Source organism: Ochotona princeps, chromosome 4 (genome assembly GCF_030435755.1).
Source record: "Ochotona princeps isolate mOchPri1 chromosome 4, mOchPri1.hap1, whole genome shotgun sequence".
NCBI classification, from domain to species: domain Eukaryota; kingdom Metazoa; phylum Chordata; class Mammalia; order Lagomorpha; family Ochotonidae; genus Ochotona; species Ochotona princeps.
In genome coordinates, this window is record NC_080835.1 from 83,887,249 (window position 1) to 83,906,496 (window position 19,248).

The window sequence follows — 19,248 nt, forward strand, 5'->3', positions numbered from 1 at the left end:
ATTAATACCTATATCACACATTTTCAAAGCAACCAATCTGATGCATTTTAATAATAAGCTAATTATGCTCTAGAAGCTCAGAGCATTAATTTCTGTGGAAATTAATTGTGATCTCAATTAAGTCGATAATATGACACAATAAGGAATGAAATGTCAATTATTTTTTGCATACTACTTTTGCCCAACTATCATTGTAAATGGACTATCAGCTTCTTAGTATTTTTACTGAAAGCTTTTGTAATACCTAAAGAGCCTGTTTGTTTCCTCAAAGGTGTTGTTCAAAATCAAGTTCGATTGTTGTTCCATTTAAGTTTAATAGACAGGTTTCTCAGAGGGCACAACATTTCATGGTTCATTCTAAGAAAATGCTTATTCAGTTAATTCATTACTATATAAATAAAATAATAGGAAATATGTGGCTTAAAATCACAGGGTAGAATAGAACATCATAGATAACGCCAATATTCTACTTCAAATATTACTGTCTGACAAAGAATGAAAAATACAGTAATTCTGGCCTAGACAGCAGACAAAGCTTCCACAGGTTTTTCAGAATATTGTTTCAGCCACAATTGGGCAGAATCAGAAATACCCCAAAAATATGCCCACAGTGTCTACTGCTACTCTGTTACTTTACAGATACAGATGCTTTCTTCTGATTCTAGGTAACATCCAAGAAACTCCACACTCATGAAATTTCCACCCGGATTTTTCCTGTCTGGCCTTGTGATTTCACCATATAATTGCCATGAGATTGACTACTTTGAATTTTACATAGTCCGAGGATCCTCTGTATTATTTCTCTTTAAATTATTACTATGATGCTGAAAGTTTGCACTTGCAGCAACTCCTACCACAGAATTTTTGAAAATTCATTTATGTATTGTTCTTGTCTTCACATATCATTTGCGAAAGAATCACCGAAAGTGTCACTAACAGCCATACATTAGCATCCCACTGATTGTTTGAGTCAAAATATAAGTGTTGGCATTGGCAGCTAATCCTCAGTTCAAGTTGGTGGTCTTACAGTCAATACAGTTTCAGTCATTTTTCTCATCTATGGCAGAAAGAAGTTACCTAATACTCTACTGGTGAAACCTGAATACCACACTTCCTTTATTCCTGTGCTATGATATTGCTGACAACACCTTTGCACAATTATTGTAAGAGTTCACTGAAATCACTTCCAAAATAAAAGTCCTCTTTTTCTTCCCCTCCATTTGTGGATTAGTATTCTGCCCTGACTTTTCCTTTCCTTAGCTGTAATCTTTAGATTGTTTCCCTGGATCAGGACCTCTGAATACTGAGGAAATAACAAGGAAAAATCAACCTCTGTTCATTTTATTGGACCATCATCCTAAAATACACTTTAGGAAGGGAGTGAAGATTCATAATGGTAACTTCAGTGAGTGTTATGACGTATCTCTCTCTCTGTAATCTAGCTGTCACAGTGCAGACAACTGAGGTTACAATCTGAATCTTATAGTTGAAAGGACCCTCTGTTCTGTATTGCCATCAGGGACAGGGAGTGGTAGAGACTTGTGAGTGACAGATATTTATCCAATGGAACTCTTCCATATACCTGGGACCCTGGGAACCCTGGACATGACGTGCCAAATGCTGGTTGTTGTCTGGTAACCCAGAGTGCCCCATAGGTTTTTGAATGTTTCATGAGTGGATATATTCACAAACTCTTTCCTTGACATGATGAGCAAGCTGAGGCCATATGGATTCAATCCTTTGCCTAACCATTCTGAACTACTTTCATCATTAAAAATTGGATTTCCGGGCCCAGTGGCGTGGCCTAGCGGCTAAACTCCTCACCTTGAGCACACCGGGATTCCATAAAGGGTGCCGGTTCTAATCCTGGCAGCTCCACTTCCCATCCAATTCCCTGCTTGTGGCCTGGGAAGGCAGTCTAGGATGGCTCAAACCCTTGGGACTCTGCACCCATGTGGGAGATCTGGAAGAAGTTCTTGGCTCCTGGCTTCGAATCACACCGGCTGTTGTGCTCACTTGGGGAGTGAATCATCAGACGGAAGATCTTTCTCTCTGTCTCTCCTCCTCTCTGTATATCTGACTTTCCAATAAAAACAAAATAAATCTTTAAAAAAATGGCTTTCCTGCCCCTTCATCTGTGCTAATATTTCAAAATGTTTGTTGGAAAAACAAAGGTCAAGATAGGTTTTGTACGCTTAAGTGTACAAAAATTGAAATTATGCAGAATTTTTCATAAGTTTTCATTAGATTTTTGAAGACTGCTCATTGGCATGAACTTGAATTTTCTTTTGCACCAAAATAAGTATTTCATCTAGGTTAAGAGACAACGAGGGATGCCAACCACATCCCACATCACAGTGCTTGATATTAAGTTCTGGTGCCAGCTTTCTGCTAATGAGCACCTTGGGAGGTAGCAGATGATGGTTTAAAATCTCATATTCCTCTCAGCCAAGTGGGAGATCTGGACTGAGTTTCTGTCTTCCAACTGTTGTATGACTCAACTATCCCAATTGCTGCAGGCATTTAAGAAATGAACAAGTGGATGGATTTCTCTCTCCCAATCTCTCACCTCCTTCTACTTACAACTCTCAAAAAGTTATCTTTTAGTCCATTTTCCATGAACTTTTCAAATCACCCTCATGATTTTTTTTTTCTCTGCTTCCATGAAAGAGCAGTTCCCAGAGCTAATTGTTAGTACTTGTTTTCTGACTTCTTCCAGTGTAGCTAACTCCTGAACCATCCTCCTTCCTAACCTTCATTCCTCACTATCTGCATGCAGGTGTTCTTGGCAACATTACCAACAGCCTCTGCCTTGCCAAATCCAGGCATCCATTCTCAGCCCACATCCTAATCTCCTAGACCCATTTGACAAAGTGACCATGAATGTTAATGAAGCAAGAATTGTTTATTTGGCTTTTGAGAAATGAGTTATTTCTCTCCTTCCATACTGGTTGTCGTTTTTTCCATTTATTGTTCTTCTTTCCTTAATCTGTAGATGACTAAAACGCTCAAGAGCCCAGTCCCCAACCTATTTAGTGTTTAACAAAGCCACCAGAAAAAAGCTTAAAAATAAATCCCATTTTTCCCTTGTCTAAAATTCCTTCAGTGGCTTCCCAGGACTCTGGGAAAGAAATATAAACCTTTGATTTGTAACCACAAGTCTTCACATAATCTAGTGCCCTTTGGTGTATTCTTTACTCCACCCTGACCACTAGCCTTCTATTACTTCCTTCAGCATTTCTAGTTTGTTCCTGCCTGGGGTCTTTGTTTCTTCTTCAAGAAGTATCCTACAAGTTTCTTTCCTTGGTCATCCAATTTTCTCCACACAAGTTTCTTCAGTTATAGGCCTTTCTTTTATTATTATTATTATTAATATAAAACATATTAGTATATGTCATACATATAATCTACTGTATTTTTCAAATATATCTTCCACATAGTTGCTATAATTTGACTATTAATATCAAGATTAATAGTCAAAGATTTTAAATGTCAAGATTTTAAAAGAACAATTTATTTTTAAAAATAATTTCTTTGTTATGATGTTCGCATAGTTGAGAAGGACACATACATATGTGAACCACCAGTTAGGGTGGGGGGTTAAGAAATAGGAGAAAGTGAATGAGACAACTGCCACAAGTGTCCTTTTTTCTTCTGGTATCTGGGGAAAACGGGAAGAGGAAAGAGAACCACTCCTAGCACCCCGACCTCATCGGCACTTGAGAATGGGGGACAGCCACCTGATGTCATCCCGGGGTCCCCAGTGTGGAACATGTTCTGAGCGTACTGCTTAAGTGGTCTCAGTAGTTCTGAGTTGATGTTGATTCCGTTGCTCCAAGGTTGAGGAAATCCTTCAAAGTCCGTTTGCTGACATAGTCCACTTTAGAGTCTCCTTTCACCCAGATAGATACTCATTGTCAAATCTTGACCAGAGGAGCCATCCAGTTTGCTCTGCCCACTATGGTACTAGATGTCCTTGGCAGGCCTCAATGAACTGGTTTGATGTCCCCCATGAACATCTGGGCATGCCCTCCACTACAGAGTCCTCAGCAACTGTGAAAAACTGGTTCTAGCACATGCACTACACAGTCTGACCACATAACCTGTTATTTTCACCATGGTTGGAGTTCGGAGTCCAGTGACCCAGTTGGGCTGGAGGGAGGGCTCCCCAAAGATACCTCTTCAGAGGTGATCTTAGACCTGACACCTGTGTGTGTCAGCTAGTGTTGTGTCTGGCTGAGTCCATCACCCACATCAGACTACACACACTGATAGTTGCAGTTGTTGGGTCAGTTTATGGTGGTTGATATCAACAAGCCCAAGTCAGGTCTCCCACATGGGTGGTTGTATTGGTTTGGCCCCCAAATATCCTGAGGTTTCCTTCCTCTAAAGCACACAGTCTCAGCACCCTCATTTACCTGCAAGTGCATCAGCCTGGTAGGTGGAAGTCCCCCAGAAATCAGTCTTCACCTGCCACATTCTCCCTCAGCAGTCCTCCCTCCCATACATCTCCAGACCTGCTTCTCTGAGCAATCCACAATTGCTCATGCCTGCAAGCATGTAGATCCCCAAGCCTGGTCCTGCAGCCATGTGTTGTGCCAAACCGTGGGCCCTGCCTGCCTACCTCGGTCCGATGCATACTTGTGCATGGCTTCCTAGACCCTGTCTGCTGGCGTCTTCCACCCCCACTCTCCACATATATTTTAATTGAGAAAAATAGAGTAGACAACCATGCTGACACATTGGTATAGTTAACACAAATTTGGCATTAACCAAGCCCAGAGTGCCTGTCAGCTATTAGCTATTTTCTCTCAGCAGTACAACACTTGCCTAGGAACAATGCAACCTAGGCAGTTGCCTGCAGCTGGGCTAAAAGAGCAATTTATTAAAACAGCATGCATGTAAAGAAAGGCACATAAGTGTACTGATTACTAAGATTTTTGTATTCTGGGAATACATAAAATGAACACCAAAATTAAGAACAAAATATTACTAGTCCTGTCTCTCCTTTTTTTTTTTTTGACACTGGAAAAGAAAAGAATGTTTTCATTTAGTTTAGTTTATTTGTGTGAAGTGATATTTATAACAATTCTTGTTATGAAAAACCCACACAGATTTCATAATCTTTGCATGTTAACTACCACAAATAAAATACATATGTCTTTTTGGTCTGGCTTATTTCACTTAGCATATCATTCTACAGTTCCTAATGTCAGGATTTCCCACCAATAGTGCTAGATTATCTTTTCTCCACAACCTCACCCACATTTGCAAATTTTGATTTTTTGATAACAGCCATTCAAACCAGAATAAAGTAATACCTTTTTGTGATTCTTATTTGTATTGCATAATGGTAAATTAGTTTCATGTGTTTATTGGCCATTTATATTACACCTCTGAAAAATATCTGATCATATCATTTACCATTTTTAAAACTGGACTGTTAGTTTTGTCTTAATTGAGTTTTTTGAGCTGCTCATGTATTCTGGATATTCATGTTTTATTTAATTAACAGTTTGCACATATTTTCTCCTGTTCTGTAGGATTTTCTTCACTTTATTGTTTCTTTTGGAATGGGATTACATTGGTCTATTTTTGTTTTTTTTACCTGAGCTTCTAGGGTCTTATCCTAGGTTTTCAGCTGGGACAATGTCTTGCAGTATTTTCCTGATGTTTTGCTTTATGGTTTCAGGTCATAAGTTTAGACCCTTGGTCCACTGTCAGTTAATTTTAGCATACCATGTAAGGTAAGGGGTCTTGTTTCATACTGCTGTATGTGAGATCCAATTTTCCCATCACAGTTTCTTAAACAGACTATCCTTTCTCCAGAGAGTAATTTTAGTTTATTTGTCAGATTGGTTGGTTGTAGATGATATGGGTTAATTTCTGAAGTTCTAAAGGTTCTATGTTGTTCCATTTGTCTCTCTCTCTTTCTCTCTTTCTCTCTCTCTCTCTCAAATGAAATATAATAAAACATTTCCATTCATTTGGACATCATAGGGAAAACAAGAAAGTATAGAACGTTTGAAGTTAGGTTAGAGACAGAACAGTGATAACCTACAAGAACTGGCTTTGTTTGTGGATAAAATATTATAGAAAAGTGAATGAATATATAACAGAATTGGGGTTGCAATTTTAATATTTATCTTTATGAACTTCCTTTCTCATTTAAATGCTTTTGGGGAAATTCTGCATTATTGTTTTCTATTTGAAATTGAATTTTCATTTCTACCAGCAAATAGGTTTCACCTGGATTCATCTGTGTCAGTACGTTAGCCTCAATTTGAAGACAAGAATAGTTACAATAGAGCTACTCAATGTCTGTGACTTTTAAATATCGGGTACTAAAGTGCAAGCACAGGAAATATTCCTATGAGAGAAATCCTTCCAGATATGCACTGGTAAAATGCACATATGGAATCCAGGAGACTCTATGGTCCTCAAAAATGTGAATTTTGTATTTTCATTTGCTGAAATAAGTCAGTGGCTTCTTAGTCATTATCAAAAATATGGAAGTTTCCTAAGCTATTTACTGTTAGCATTTGACCAACTATTAATAAATATATTGCATTTTGTCTAACTAATGACTTTCACCAGTTCACCATGCCATCACAGCAGAAGAATGCTGAGTCACTAACATATTGTCAGAATGCTCTACAGTATATTAACACATCTATTTTGTTGACCAAAAAACTTTTTAGACCCTTATAAACTATACAACTTTATAGTGCAATGGAAATTTGAAAGTTGTACATGTGTTTTGATAACATTTCCTCACAACCTGAAATATGTTTAGAATTTTTCAAAAGTAGAAAGAACCTTAAAAAATATTCTTCCTTTTATTATTGTGGAGCTTTTGCTGATGCTTTATAAATGCTTTACCATGAGTCACTGAGAATAGTTAGAATGTTCTTTGATCTTGAATACTTGCTGGAAAAGTGCAAGAACTACTCTGGTTTCTTTAATATTACTAAAGACTTTTTCAGTCTAAGTACCTAGAAATCCTTGCAGAGTGAGGTGTTGACAAGGGAGACTTTGCCATAAGGGAACATCAATTCCTGTTGCTGTGGAACAATAATGAGACTGTCTTCTGTCACTGGGAGACAAGAGATGGCAGTTGGCAATGTTTGAGCCAAGAATATCTTTGTTTCTGTTTGATTCTAACTGCCCATCTATACTTTTAGTTTATGCAATTATTTCTGATAGAATGGTGCTTATAGCACCAGCATTTTTGCATAAAATGTTTCATAGTATTTTAAACTCTTTTATGAAGATTTATTTTAATTTGAAGGACAGAGTTACAGGAAAAAACAGAAGTCTTTCATCAGCTGATTCATTCCCCAAAATGGCTGCAACGAATGAAGGCTTGACCAGGCCAAAGCCAGGAGCTTCTTCTAGAGCTCTCATATGGGTGCAGGGGCTCAGGCACCTGCTGCATTTTCCAGGTACAATTAGCAGGAGGTTGAGTCAGAAATGGAGCAGCCAGGACTTAAAACCATTATCTATGTGGAATGGCTTAACCCGTTACACCACAGTCCTGGCTCCTCACTAATTGAAGAGCTGGTTCCACTGTTAATGAATGATGCTTGTGTGTGTTCCTAATGCCCAAATGATGTCACCAGTTTCTCTGTGCTGCTTCTCCTCCATTCTAGGAAAGTGAACCTTGATAGATGTTTTATTTTCCTTCCTGTGAAAGACAAAGGTCTCAGTTGGCCATTTTGCCTTTCTTCACACTATCTGGGCCACTGAATGTTAGAAAATGATTTCTATTCTCTTTGGACCTCTGTCAGAGTTCTGATCCCATAACAGTGCTGCAAATTGGTCAGCTTTCCTCCGTTCACTCCCACCCCCTGATTCTTCATGGCTCTCACCCCCTACCTTAAAGCTCTTTGATGCTGCTTCTGCTCAACCAGACACTGAGGAAAGTGACCTCTTTTCTCTGGGAGTATATTGCTTCGTGCAAATCGGCCTGTGTGGTGCCTCATCCCATTTGTCTGCTCTTACCTTCCATTATGCTCTTTGCATCTGGATGTTACTTTGCTCCTTGACGGTAACCTCAGTGCTACTTACCACCATCAGTGCTTCTTCTAAAATGTCTGCTTCTTTGTTCAAATATTCACTTTCAAACTCAGATGCTAAAGTTACCTTAAGGCTTAAATTCAGAAATTCATGATTACAGTTAGTGTGATATGGAGGTATACTTTCAACATTTCACCACATTATGCAGATCTCACTTGCCTCACAGAAAATATCAATGACTGAAGTTATAAATATGGAATACATGTGACCTTTCCATATAGTCCCACCAGTTTTGACTTTTCAGTTATTTGGGCTCCATTCTAGATTTTTTTTTCCCAAATGACAAAGATTTCTATAATTGTGTTCCAATTGATTTGTCATTGTCCTTAAAATACCCTCATTTTCTTTTATTTCATCAGATTTACTCATCTATAATAATTTCTCTTTTTTAATTTTAATTTTTATTTTTGATAACGTTTACATAGTTGATCACGGTGGGAATGAGTGAGGGTTGGGGGAAAGTGGGAAGAGCATTTTTTCCAAATTTTGTTCTTCTTCCTTCTGTGTCTCGGGGTGGAGGTGAGCAGACAAGGGGAGACGCCTCACCCAGGTTCCCAACCAAATCAGTACCTGGGAATGGAGAACAGCCCTCCGATATCATACCAGTGTCCTGATGTGGAACATACTCTGAGGGTTCGGCTCAAGTAGTTCTGATAATTCTGAAATGCTATTGACCTTGCCGATCCAAGAATGAGGAAATCCTACCAAGGTCCATTGGCTGACATAATCTACCTTAAAGTCCTGTACTTGTCAGCATGTGCACCAGACTGCTCCAATCTGTCCCATATCCCATTCAGTTCTTGTAACATAAGTGGGTGTTGGAGCCTGGTTCAACCCAATTGACCCCACTATTCAGCCTATACTCATGCTGGTGGGTGTTATTGCCTTGCTAGCCAGGTCATCCCCCCTCCCTGGTTCTCATGTTCACCAGTGGAAGTTTCTGCCCGTTAGAGGAGTGCCCACAGTTTCTATACCGGGCCCACTCACATTCCCAGATCTTGCACATTCCAGGTGGTTCAATGGCCCAGATTGACAGAATTTGCCCCAGTCCCAGAACTTGCCAGCTGATGCTGCATCAAAGCCAGACAAGCCCATACTTACTCTAGCTCATGCATGTACCAGTGGAAACAATTGGTTAGCCCAGCCTGGCTCTACCTCTAGCCCAGTTCACATGCAGGCCAATAGGTGTTGTAGCCCTACCAGGCCTGGTCTAGTCTGCCCCCATTCCCAGTTTTCACACTCAGCAATGGGAGCAATGGCCCAGTAGGACAGGCTGGCAATCCTCTCCCCGGGTCTCACATGTACTTGTGGGAGCTGCAGCCCAGTCTGGCATAGCCCATCTCACCTCAGCATTTGCCATTGGGAGCTATAGCCTGACCCAGCCCATTCTGCCCCCAGTTCCAACTCATGCTGATGGATGCTACAGCTTAGCCCAGCCCAGCCAGCCCCCTATCGTACATTCACCCTGGCTCTCATGAGTACCAGTGAGTACTGGAGTCTAACCCTGTCTGGCACTCCCCAGATTCAGTCCGTACCCACGTTGAGATATTACGTTCATGTCCAGCCTGGATCACTGTCCCCATTCTGTCTCTCTTGCTCACCAGTGGGAACCACAAACCAGTCAGACATCCTCTTTGCTTCCCAAACAGGCCTGTTCTCAGCCATAGATCATGAATGTGCCAGTGCTTGTTGTGACCCAGCCTGGTATAGCCCATCCTCCATCTTGGCCATTTCCATAGGATGCTGCAACCTGACCTGTCCCGGCTCACCCCCAGTCCCAACTCTAGCTGGTGGATGCTGTAGCCTAGCCTGGTCCATTCTGCTTTCTCCCCTGGCTTATGCAAACTGGTACATGTGATAACCTAGCTTGGCATGACCTACACTCCAACCTGGCTCCTTCACATGTTGGTGTGCTAAGGTTTGACCTGACCCTTTCCAATCCACCCTCCTCCAGAACCAAACCCATGCACTTGTCACAGGGTGGAGCCACCTTGCCCAGCCTGACCAACACCTACACCTGAATTACATGCTCACTAGTGGGAGCTATGGCCCATCAGGGGAATTTCCCAAGTTCCCCAACCAGACCCATATCTCACACGTGCCAGCGTGTGCTAGACCCTTAACTGGCATAGTTTGCCGCCTTATAGTAATTTTCTTGTACTTGTATTGCTAGTTGTTTCCCTACTGTATTAGACTCAGAGTCTTTCCATTATTTTTATAAAAGGAGAATTTTGTTTACAATTGCTGAATTATACTGTGAGATTAGCTAGGATGGTGAGATTTGAGCATAGTGTCACTGTGGGTCAAGGGAGAAACACCACAAACTTGGTCTTGATGTTTATTCTGAGAATAAGCCATATGTTGACGGTGGATTGACAAGGTGCGTTTTCCCTGGGAATGCTAACTCACTCATTTGTAGGGAGGTGATAGATTCTCTCACATGCCTGGTTATCCCTCACAGCATCAACAGAGCAGCAGAGAGCAGCTGTTACACTGAGAGAATGCAGCACCTGAAATGATGTGTGACATACAGCAAGTGGTCAGAAAGACTTTTTAAATAGATCCTGCCATAGCGTAGTTTGCATTCCAGATGACAAACAAGTCTGTTTCTATATTCTGTTCTGTAATGCAGGACTGAAGTAGTATCATTTTAAATATTTTATCTTGAACTTTTCTTGTTCTCTACCTAAACTTCAAAGTTTTGTCAAGGTTAAGATGAAACACAGCATTTCCTTATCCTTGGACATGTCTCAGGAAATGATCAAACACTTAAAGCATTGAATTTTTAATTACATCAATGAATGCAAAATAGAAATTTTTTGGTGAATAGTGTTGATTTTGTAGACATAGCATAATTTTAAATGGGAGTATATGTGAATTAACACAACTTTAAATTCGTTTTCCCTTTCATCTCAAGAGATCATTGTGGTGAATCCCTTATAGAGTAAGATTTTAGAATAGTGATTAATGTCATAGTGTAAGAATATGATGGATTATTAATTATTTACCCTGAATACACTTATGTTGGTAGTCATCATTTATTCTATTTGGATATGATATCCACATATCAATGATTGTAGAATACTCCTTTCACCATCATCTGAAACATGGCCCACAATGAGTCCTATGAACTTTAGCACTGACAAAAAATATGTTGTGATTTTTAAAAAAAAAAAAACATGTATTTATTTTATTGGATAGATTTACAGAGAAAAGAGGCAGAGAGGAAGATTTTCCATCCACTGTTTGACTCCCCAAGTGGCCACAAAGGCCAGAGCTGCACCAATCTGAAGCTAGGAACCAGGACTTCTTCTGGGTCTCCTACAAAGTTGCAGAGTCCCAAGGTTTTGGGCCATCTTCTGCTGCTTTCCCAGGCCACAAGCAGGGAGCTGGATGGGAAATGAGCAGCCGCGACACAAACTGGTGCCCATATGGGATCCCAGAGTGTGCAAGGTGAGGACTTTAGCTGCTAGGCTACCACAATGGGCCCTGTGTTGTGAGTTTTATGATGACATTCTAAAAATAAGCCTTCTTATTTATAAATTGAGGAGAACTGTGCTGTTAAAAGTGTTTCTCCCAAATCCCAAAACAAACAAAAAGTATGTCTCTTAAAAATGTCATAGAGGGGAGAAAGCAGAAGTGATCATTGTAACATATTCACTGCAGGGCATGAGCCAGAGCCACCAGGCATGCCCAGTATCAACAGCATGTAAAATGGATTCATGTAAGGAGACCTCAGAAGTCACAGATCCTTGGGTGTTCACAGCTTCAAACAGGTGAACCTAGGAATGGGAACAGGTTGCCTTCAAAGCAAGTATGACCCAAGCTTTCCAATGAAAATTGCGAGAAGTGTTTTCCTGCGTAGGTAATTTACCATTGATTAATGTGGTATTGTGGAATGTTAGTTGCTTCGTAATCTCTCTACCCCCCCCCACCCCCCTCCACCCATCATGTAAAACAGTAGGTAAGCTCAGGAGGAATCAGCTGAAGTTCACCTAGACAGATGTTTGGTGTCTTCTCTCTCTACCCAGCTTTGACTTTGTTCTGCTTGGTTTTCCAGGTTCTTTTTAAACAACAGAGAATTCCTAGGAATGTTATCTTGATAAACATCTTAACCAACAACTTCCTGATGTGAATCTTAGACCACTGTAATCATTACTCAAGTGTTTATGGCATGTTGTATGTTGGTGAGTTAGCACCCTCACTCTCCTTAGAACTGGAATTCTTAAATACACTCTTGGCTAAAAGTGAAACGTGTAGTACCTGCAGTGAAGCTGAAGTCACACAAGCAAACATCTATTAGTTTTTTGGTTTTTTTTTCTCTTTGACAAGCACATTTGCCCATAGAAACAAAAGAACTCTTATGATCCAATACTTCTAGAAGAAATGAGGAATACATGATCATGTTTATCTCAGGGAACATCAGTCTTCACTGCTGCAGAATGACTTGCCAAGAATCTGACTTGTCTTTTAGGTAGGTAAGATGAATGTGTCAGTAGTTACTAGAGAAACCCCAAGCCATATTGTAAACGCCTTGAGATTTGGGATAAGTATAACCTGTTGTTTACTTTATTATTTCTAGTGGTAGAAGAGGTGGGAATAAAACAAGACTTGTTCATTCTTCTCTAGGTCGGAAATCCTTATGGCAAAGAAGTTGTATATTAGCAAGCTGATCTTTAAAAGGAGGAATTGTTTGCTGTCAGTGATGGACAGTGTAGCTATGTTTTAACTGTTCCTTTTCTTGATTCGTTTTTATAAAATACATTCCAAGATAAAAGTCACTCTCTTTTGTACCAAAATATTCCTAACTTCATGACCACAGTTTTTGCTCTTAATTGGTTAGAAGTCTATACTCCTACTATGTTATCATTTTCTTGGGATCTGGAATTGGAGCTTACTCATTTTTATGTTTATAAAAACTTGGGCTTGTGCTTTTTTATGAGCACTCAATAAATAATTATTGAGTGTACTCTGATCGCTGTTATACTCTCGTCACTTTTGTTAAACGTATCAATAATAATTGTGTACCTTTTGTGCCAATTTCCAGGATTAAATATGCCAGATGTAGAAGGCTACATAGGGTCCAAAATCACAGTGTATTGGCTTGGGTTGGCTGCTGTCACTAGCCTCCCACGTAGCATCAGGTCAGGTCTTAGCTGCTCCCTGCTGGTGTGCCTAGGAAAGGGGCCATGAGTGTTTGGACCACTGCCACACATGTGGGAGACACGCAGGTGATTTCTGGCTCCTGATTTCAGCTAGACCAAGTTGCAGTTGTTGTAGCCATTTGAGAAGTGAACCAGTGAGTGGAGACACTTTCTGTGTATTTCTCCCTATTTATCTCTCGGTAACTCCACATTTCAATAAATGATTCTTTAAAGATGCTTTTCTTTTTTAAAAAAAGTTATATAGTGGAAAGAATGGTATCTGAATAGAAGTGTTTAAACTGAACAATCTGGTAAAACAGTTTTGCAGTTTAAAACGTTTTACCTTTGCCTTATTTATTAGAAAGATAGAGGTCTTCCAACCACTAGCTCAATCTCCAAACAGCATGCTATAACCAATGCTAGGGCAATCTAAACTGGAATCTGAGAAATTCGTTGAATTCTTTTTTGACTGGCAGGGATTGAATTATTTGTGCCTTAACCCTGCTGCCCATCAGGACATACTTCAGCAGGAAGCTACAGTTCAAAGCAGGGCTGGGATTCAAACCTAGGAACTCTGATAGAAGATATGGCTGTCACATGTGACAAATTTTAACTTCAGCACCATATGCGTGCCCATGGAGACTGAAGCAGTAAAACAGCATTTTAAAGCTAGTCAATCAAGAAAGGTTAAAATATTTTAATCCTATTTTAAAGAATTCTGTTTAAATTGTTTATATGAAAGGTGAGCTCAGTGCAGGGTGACTAGTGCTTTGCATGTGGCAGGATCCCATATGGGTGCCAGTTCATGTCCTGGCTGCTCTATTTCCCTTCCAGCTCCCTGTTTGTGGCTTGGGAAAGAAGTAGAGGGCAGCCCAAAGCCTTGGGACCCTGCACCTGTGTGGGAGACCCAGAAGAAATTCCCAGCTCCTGACATCATATTGGCTTGGTTCTGGCCATTGTGGCCACTTTGGGAGTGAACCAGTAGATAGGAGCTTTTCTTTTTTTTTTTTTTTTATTATATTTTTGACAATCTTTACATTGTTAATTAGGGTTAAAAGGTACAAGGGCTACAGGGAAGTGGGTAAGACTATTATTTCCATATTGTTTCCTTCATATGTCTGAGGTGAAGGGAATATTGAGGGAGATGCCCCACCCAGTCTCCCACCCATTCCAGGTCTCCGATGTGGGGCATGCTGTGAGATCCTTGCTCAAGTGGTTTTGATAGTTCACCAGTTATGAATCGCTGCTAGTCTCGCCACTCTGAGCACGATGAGGTTGTTGAAGAATCCACTGATTGGCATAGTCCATCATAGAGTCTCCATTTGTCCAGTATTTGCTGCCAACACATAGCTGAGGTAGTGGATTGACTTGTTCTGTCTTCTGTCTTTTCTTGGTTAGGGTTCTGAGTCCACCATTTCGATTGGGGAGATCCCCAAAAGAGACTTTGAGGTGTTCCCAGACCAGATTTTTGTATGTACTAGCAAGTACAGGGCCTGGCACAGTCCATCGCACCGATCAGCTGGTGGTTGCAATTGCTGGATTGGTTCTGTTTTCAGTCCTGACTTCCACTGGAACCAATGGGTATTGCAGTTCAGCCTGGTTCTGCCCAGCACACACTCAGCCCTCACATAAACCAGTGGAAGCTGCAGCCCAGTCAGAGCGACCCACAATAACCCCCACCAGGCCCGCCCCCTACCATGGTTTGCCAGTATGTGTAGCATACTAGTCCAGTCTGCCCCATATCCCATTTGGCTCTTGTACATGTCAAAGGGTATTGAAGCTTAGTTCCATCTAACCAACTCAACTATCCAGCCCTCACGGATGTTGAGTGCCTCTGTCTAGCCACCCCAGCCCCTGTCCTAGTTTTTTGTGCCCTCCCATGGAAGTGGTAACCCAAGAGGGAAGAGCCCACTATTTCCCTCCCAGGTCTCTCTCACTCCCAGATTGTGCACTCTCCAGGTGGTTCTGTGGTTAGACTTAACAGTATTAGCCCCTAGTGCTAACTGATAGAAGCTTTTCCCTCTGTTTCTCCTTGTCTCTTTAAATTTGCCTTTCCATTAAAAAAGTGAAAAAACAGTGACTTCGAACAATTGATAGAAAATGGAATTAATTGATAAACATAAGGAATACAGATTTTATTCTACAGCATAAGCTTCATTAAGTTCAAAGCATTTTTTCTAGATAATATCAAATGTTTAGCCTATCTTCAAAATAATGATAGTACTGGAAATAGAAGATATAACTGACTTATCAGGTTTTTTTTTTACATTATTAGCTGAAGAAAAAAAAATACATGCCATCCCTACCTTTTTAAGATTTGAAATGAAGAAGAAACAGAAGAAACTAAGTTGGGACTCTAATGTGATCAGCTAATGATTTTCCATTAAAATTCCTACGAAATTGCCTTTGTTTGATGAGAAAAAAATGGACAGTATCTCTCTGATGAAGTTTCTTTTTTCTTTTTCTTTTATTCCTAGAGCTTTGGTTAACTTTTGGTTAACTGTCTCAAAGCACTGTGCTGGTAAGATGCGGAGCGTCAGCTTTCCTAAGCCTGTTGTCCACACATTTTCTATTGACCAGTCTCTGGCTTTGACTAGACCGCTTCAGCCTCCCTGATGGAGCTTTGTCATAAGGACTGCTCAGGGAACGCCGTGTTTCATGGCCTATCCTAGAACCTTGGAAGAGGTGCCTCATGATCTTTTTCCCGTTGCCTTACATTGCTATTGGAAGCTCTGTGGGTTTCTGTAACAGTGTTGGCTCAGGTGGAACAGAGAGTTGGCCCCACTTTAATCTTTCAGTCAGAATTGCAGAAAATGAACTGAGATGTCTATGGTGCTCAATGTTGTTTCTTCTCATAATTATTCATATTCAGGGTATGAATTTATGAACTTCTTCCTCTCAAGTTGATTTGGACAGTTACACTGTGGCAGATTTCTTCTTTAACATTCTCTCATGCCTTTATAGAACAGGTTATTAATTTTCAGACTGTTGATTTCTTCAATGTCATCTCAGTAAACCTTCCATAGAGCATCAATAGTTCTACCATTCGTTTTTTCAGTTGTAACAAAATATGTAATAGTATGTAATAAAAATTATTTTTCATGATATAGCTTTGTAGGTATAAGGATTACCCCATTTTTGCCTCCTCATTCTCCCCTTTCACTAGTTACCCCTATCTTAATACAATAGTATTGTCGTTTACTAATAGTTAAAGTTTAACATTCTGTTACTTAAGTGTAGCATGGCATTGTAGGCATAGGCAATGGTAGGTAATCTAGAATTAAATTGCCGAGGTATATTTAAATATTTGGGAATCCTCCTTTTATTTGGGGGAGAGATGCCTACTGCAATATATCTTCACTTGCTGGTCTGCTAATCTCCATTATACAGCTCATCTATGAGAATATACATATTTATTTGTTTACCTGCATATCTATATTGTATTTTGTATGAATGTTGTCTTATATCAGAGAGCACATATGTTTGCACTTTTGGGATTCTTGTACCCAAACTTCACTGTAAGTTGGATTTGTTCTCACTTCATTGTTTGCACAATTCCTATTGTTCTGATAAGGGTTTTTTGTTTTCTTCATCTTTTTTTTTTTTAATTTTAGCAAATTAATGTCTTATATTTCTTACTGCTCCAAACTAAGTCCTGTTCAGATAACAATTTAATGCAGTTTTTGTGCCAAAATTTTTGGATATTCCTGTGTAGTTTCTATCCTGATACGCATTTTCTGTAAGCTGAAGTCCCCTGTTATATGTGTGTTTATGATTGCATGTGTGTTTTTGTAACTGAATCCCAATATAAAATGTAGTGTATTTAAAAATTTTTTTTAACCTTTTAATGTTTCTACTTCTAAATCTCATTACCCATTTGTGAAATGAGGGTAATTGTGACAATTTTTAGGTTTATTCTGAGGAGACATATCAATAATATATATAAAGTGCCTTATATATCTGATTTGCATAGTAGAAAAACAAAAGATGTTGCCTTTTACCAAAAGTAATCCATTTAAAATTTAATTGATTAGCTCTCTCTCTCTCTCTCTCTCTCTCTCTCACACACACACACGACTACATCAAAATTTTTAAATCCATGGAAATAATTTTAAAATTCTTTCCAATTTGGAGGACAATTTTAGAGAAAGATTGATCAATAAAAACATTACTTAATTTACTTTGTTTATTGACTTTTGAGGTCATGCCTTTTCAATTCAATAAAGCCACTTTTAATTTACCCATCCACACACACAAGTAATATTTTTGGCAAGTTGGATTATGTCCAAAGACTCATAAAAGAAATTTTTAAATAGATTCTGAGCTTATTTTGCAGGAAGCAAATAATTTTTTAAAAGCCTACAAAAAGAATATTAAGTCTGACATTGATTTCATGTATTAAAAGGATTTCCTGCCAGCAGCAGGAATGACTGCGGTGTTAGCAAAAGCAACAGAAAAGGCTACATTAAGTTAAAGGAAATTATGGGAGGAGGGAGTTTTGGGAAAAGGTAAGGGAAATATCAGAGTCAATGGAATTGTACCATAAAACTTTTTTAAAAAGTAAAAAATTACAAAAAGAAGAAAGTGAACCAGCAAATGAAAGATTTTTCTTTGATATTTTGTCTTTCACATAAACAAATTTAAAAAAACATATTGCTTACAAATAAAGCAACATTTCATTATAAAGCAATGAAAAAGTAGGCTTTTGGGCATCAAGGACAATTAATTACGTACCTGTTAAAGATAGCAGTGTTATTGAATTATACTTTCAACTGCCAAATTTATAAATTGAACAAAAATAAAATGAAAATGCACCCTATAATATACAATATTTAGAAAATAAGAACAATAGATTTTAGCCTAAAATAAGAAACTGCACCTGAGATTTGTTTCAAACCATTATGGCCATCCCAGAGGCATGTTCCTAATGAGAAGATATGGTAACAATGATCATTTGATAATATGTAAAGTTTCTTCTGCCTTAACCATTCTGTGATGTTCAGACTGTCATTATTGGATCAGTCATCCTGATAGGCTACACATTAAAGTTTTGTTGACATTGAACATCATTTGGTGTTGCATTTTCCCATGCTTTATTTGCAAATCTATATTTTGCATAAATGGATCTTAACACTGAGTCCAGAAGATTGGAGAATGTGACCAAGGATATACCTATAAGGCAGAAGAAAATGAAAGGTAAAGTGATGGCACCTGGAAGGAAAGAGTACTTTTTTTCTGTTGACTTTGGAAAAGTGGTTTGTAGTCCCATTAGAAAGCAAAAAGAACATACAGAATACGCTGGGTCATAACATGGTTTTGGCACTTTGAAAGTGGCTCACCCAGCCTAAATGATCTGTGGATAATGCACATGAATTGGAAAATAGATGAAGTGACTTGTCTTAGTAATATAGGACTAGGGCCTCAACGTAGACACTTCTTGACTTAGAAACCACTATCATTTCTTGTATGTAAGTCCGATGAATCTTTCTCCTTAAGCCTTTCCCCTGGCATCTGATGGGTAAAGGCAATGGCACCTTTTCTCTCGGTGCCATTTGAGGATGCCCCTTTTCCCATCACACACAGTAGGACATTATAGCTATGCCAGAATGGATGGGAGAGCTGAATGACAACTTGTATATCATCTCATTCAGGTATTTCCACATACAGTTTTAAAAGTGAAACTCTGCCTCAAAAAGATTTGTGGAACAGAAGTTTACTACATATGCTAACATTTTTTTTAAAGAAAATGAGCTTGTTGAAGTGAACATTAGGGGATCTGGACCACTTCCTGCCCCCACCCTCCACATTCCTACAAGCATGCAACCCTTGAGCACCCCGTAAATACCACAATTTTTAAAAAGAAAGATGATTATCTGCCTTTGTTTTACAATCAGAGTTTCTTTGAATTTAGGGGACAGAGAAAAATTTTGGTAAGTATTGTAGGACGAAAATGCACTTTCTCTAACATGACAAAAATAGTTCATGAGGATGGGAGCATGATGATTTTAAGGGAAGGAAATTGGTA

At 39.2% G+C, this 19,248-nt stretch overlaps 1 protein-coding gene across 2 annotated transcripts in view; it reads left to right on the plus strand.

Annotated features, from left to right (window-relative positions):
• The window catches only part of PDGFD (platelet derived growth factor D), a 230,184-nt gene that overhangs the window by 85,585 nt on the left and 125,351 nt on the right, over positions 1–19,248 (plus strand). The gene's annotated exons all lie outside the window — the stretch shown is intronic.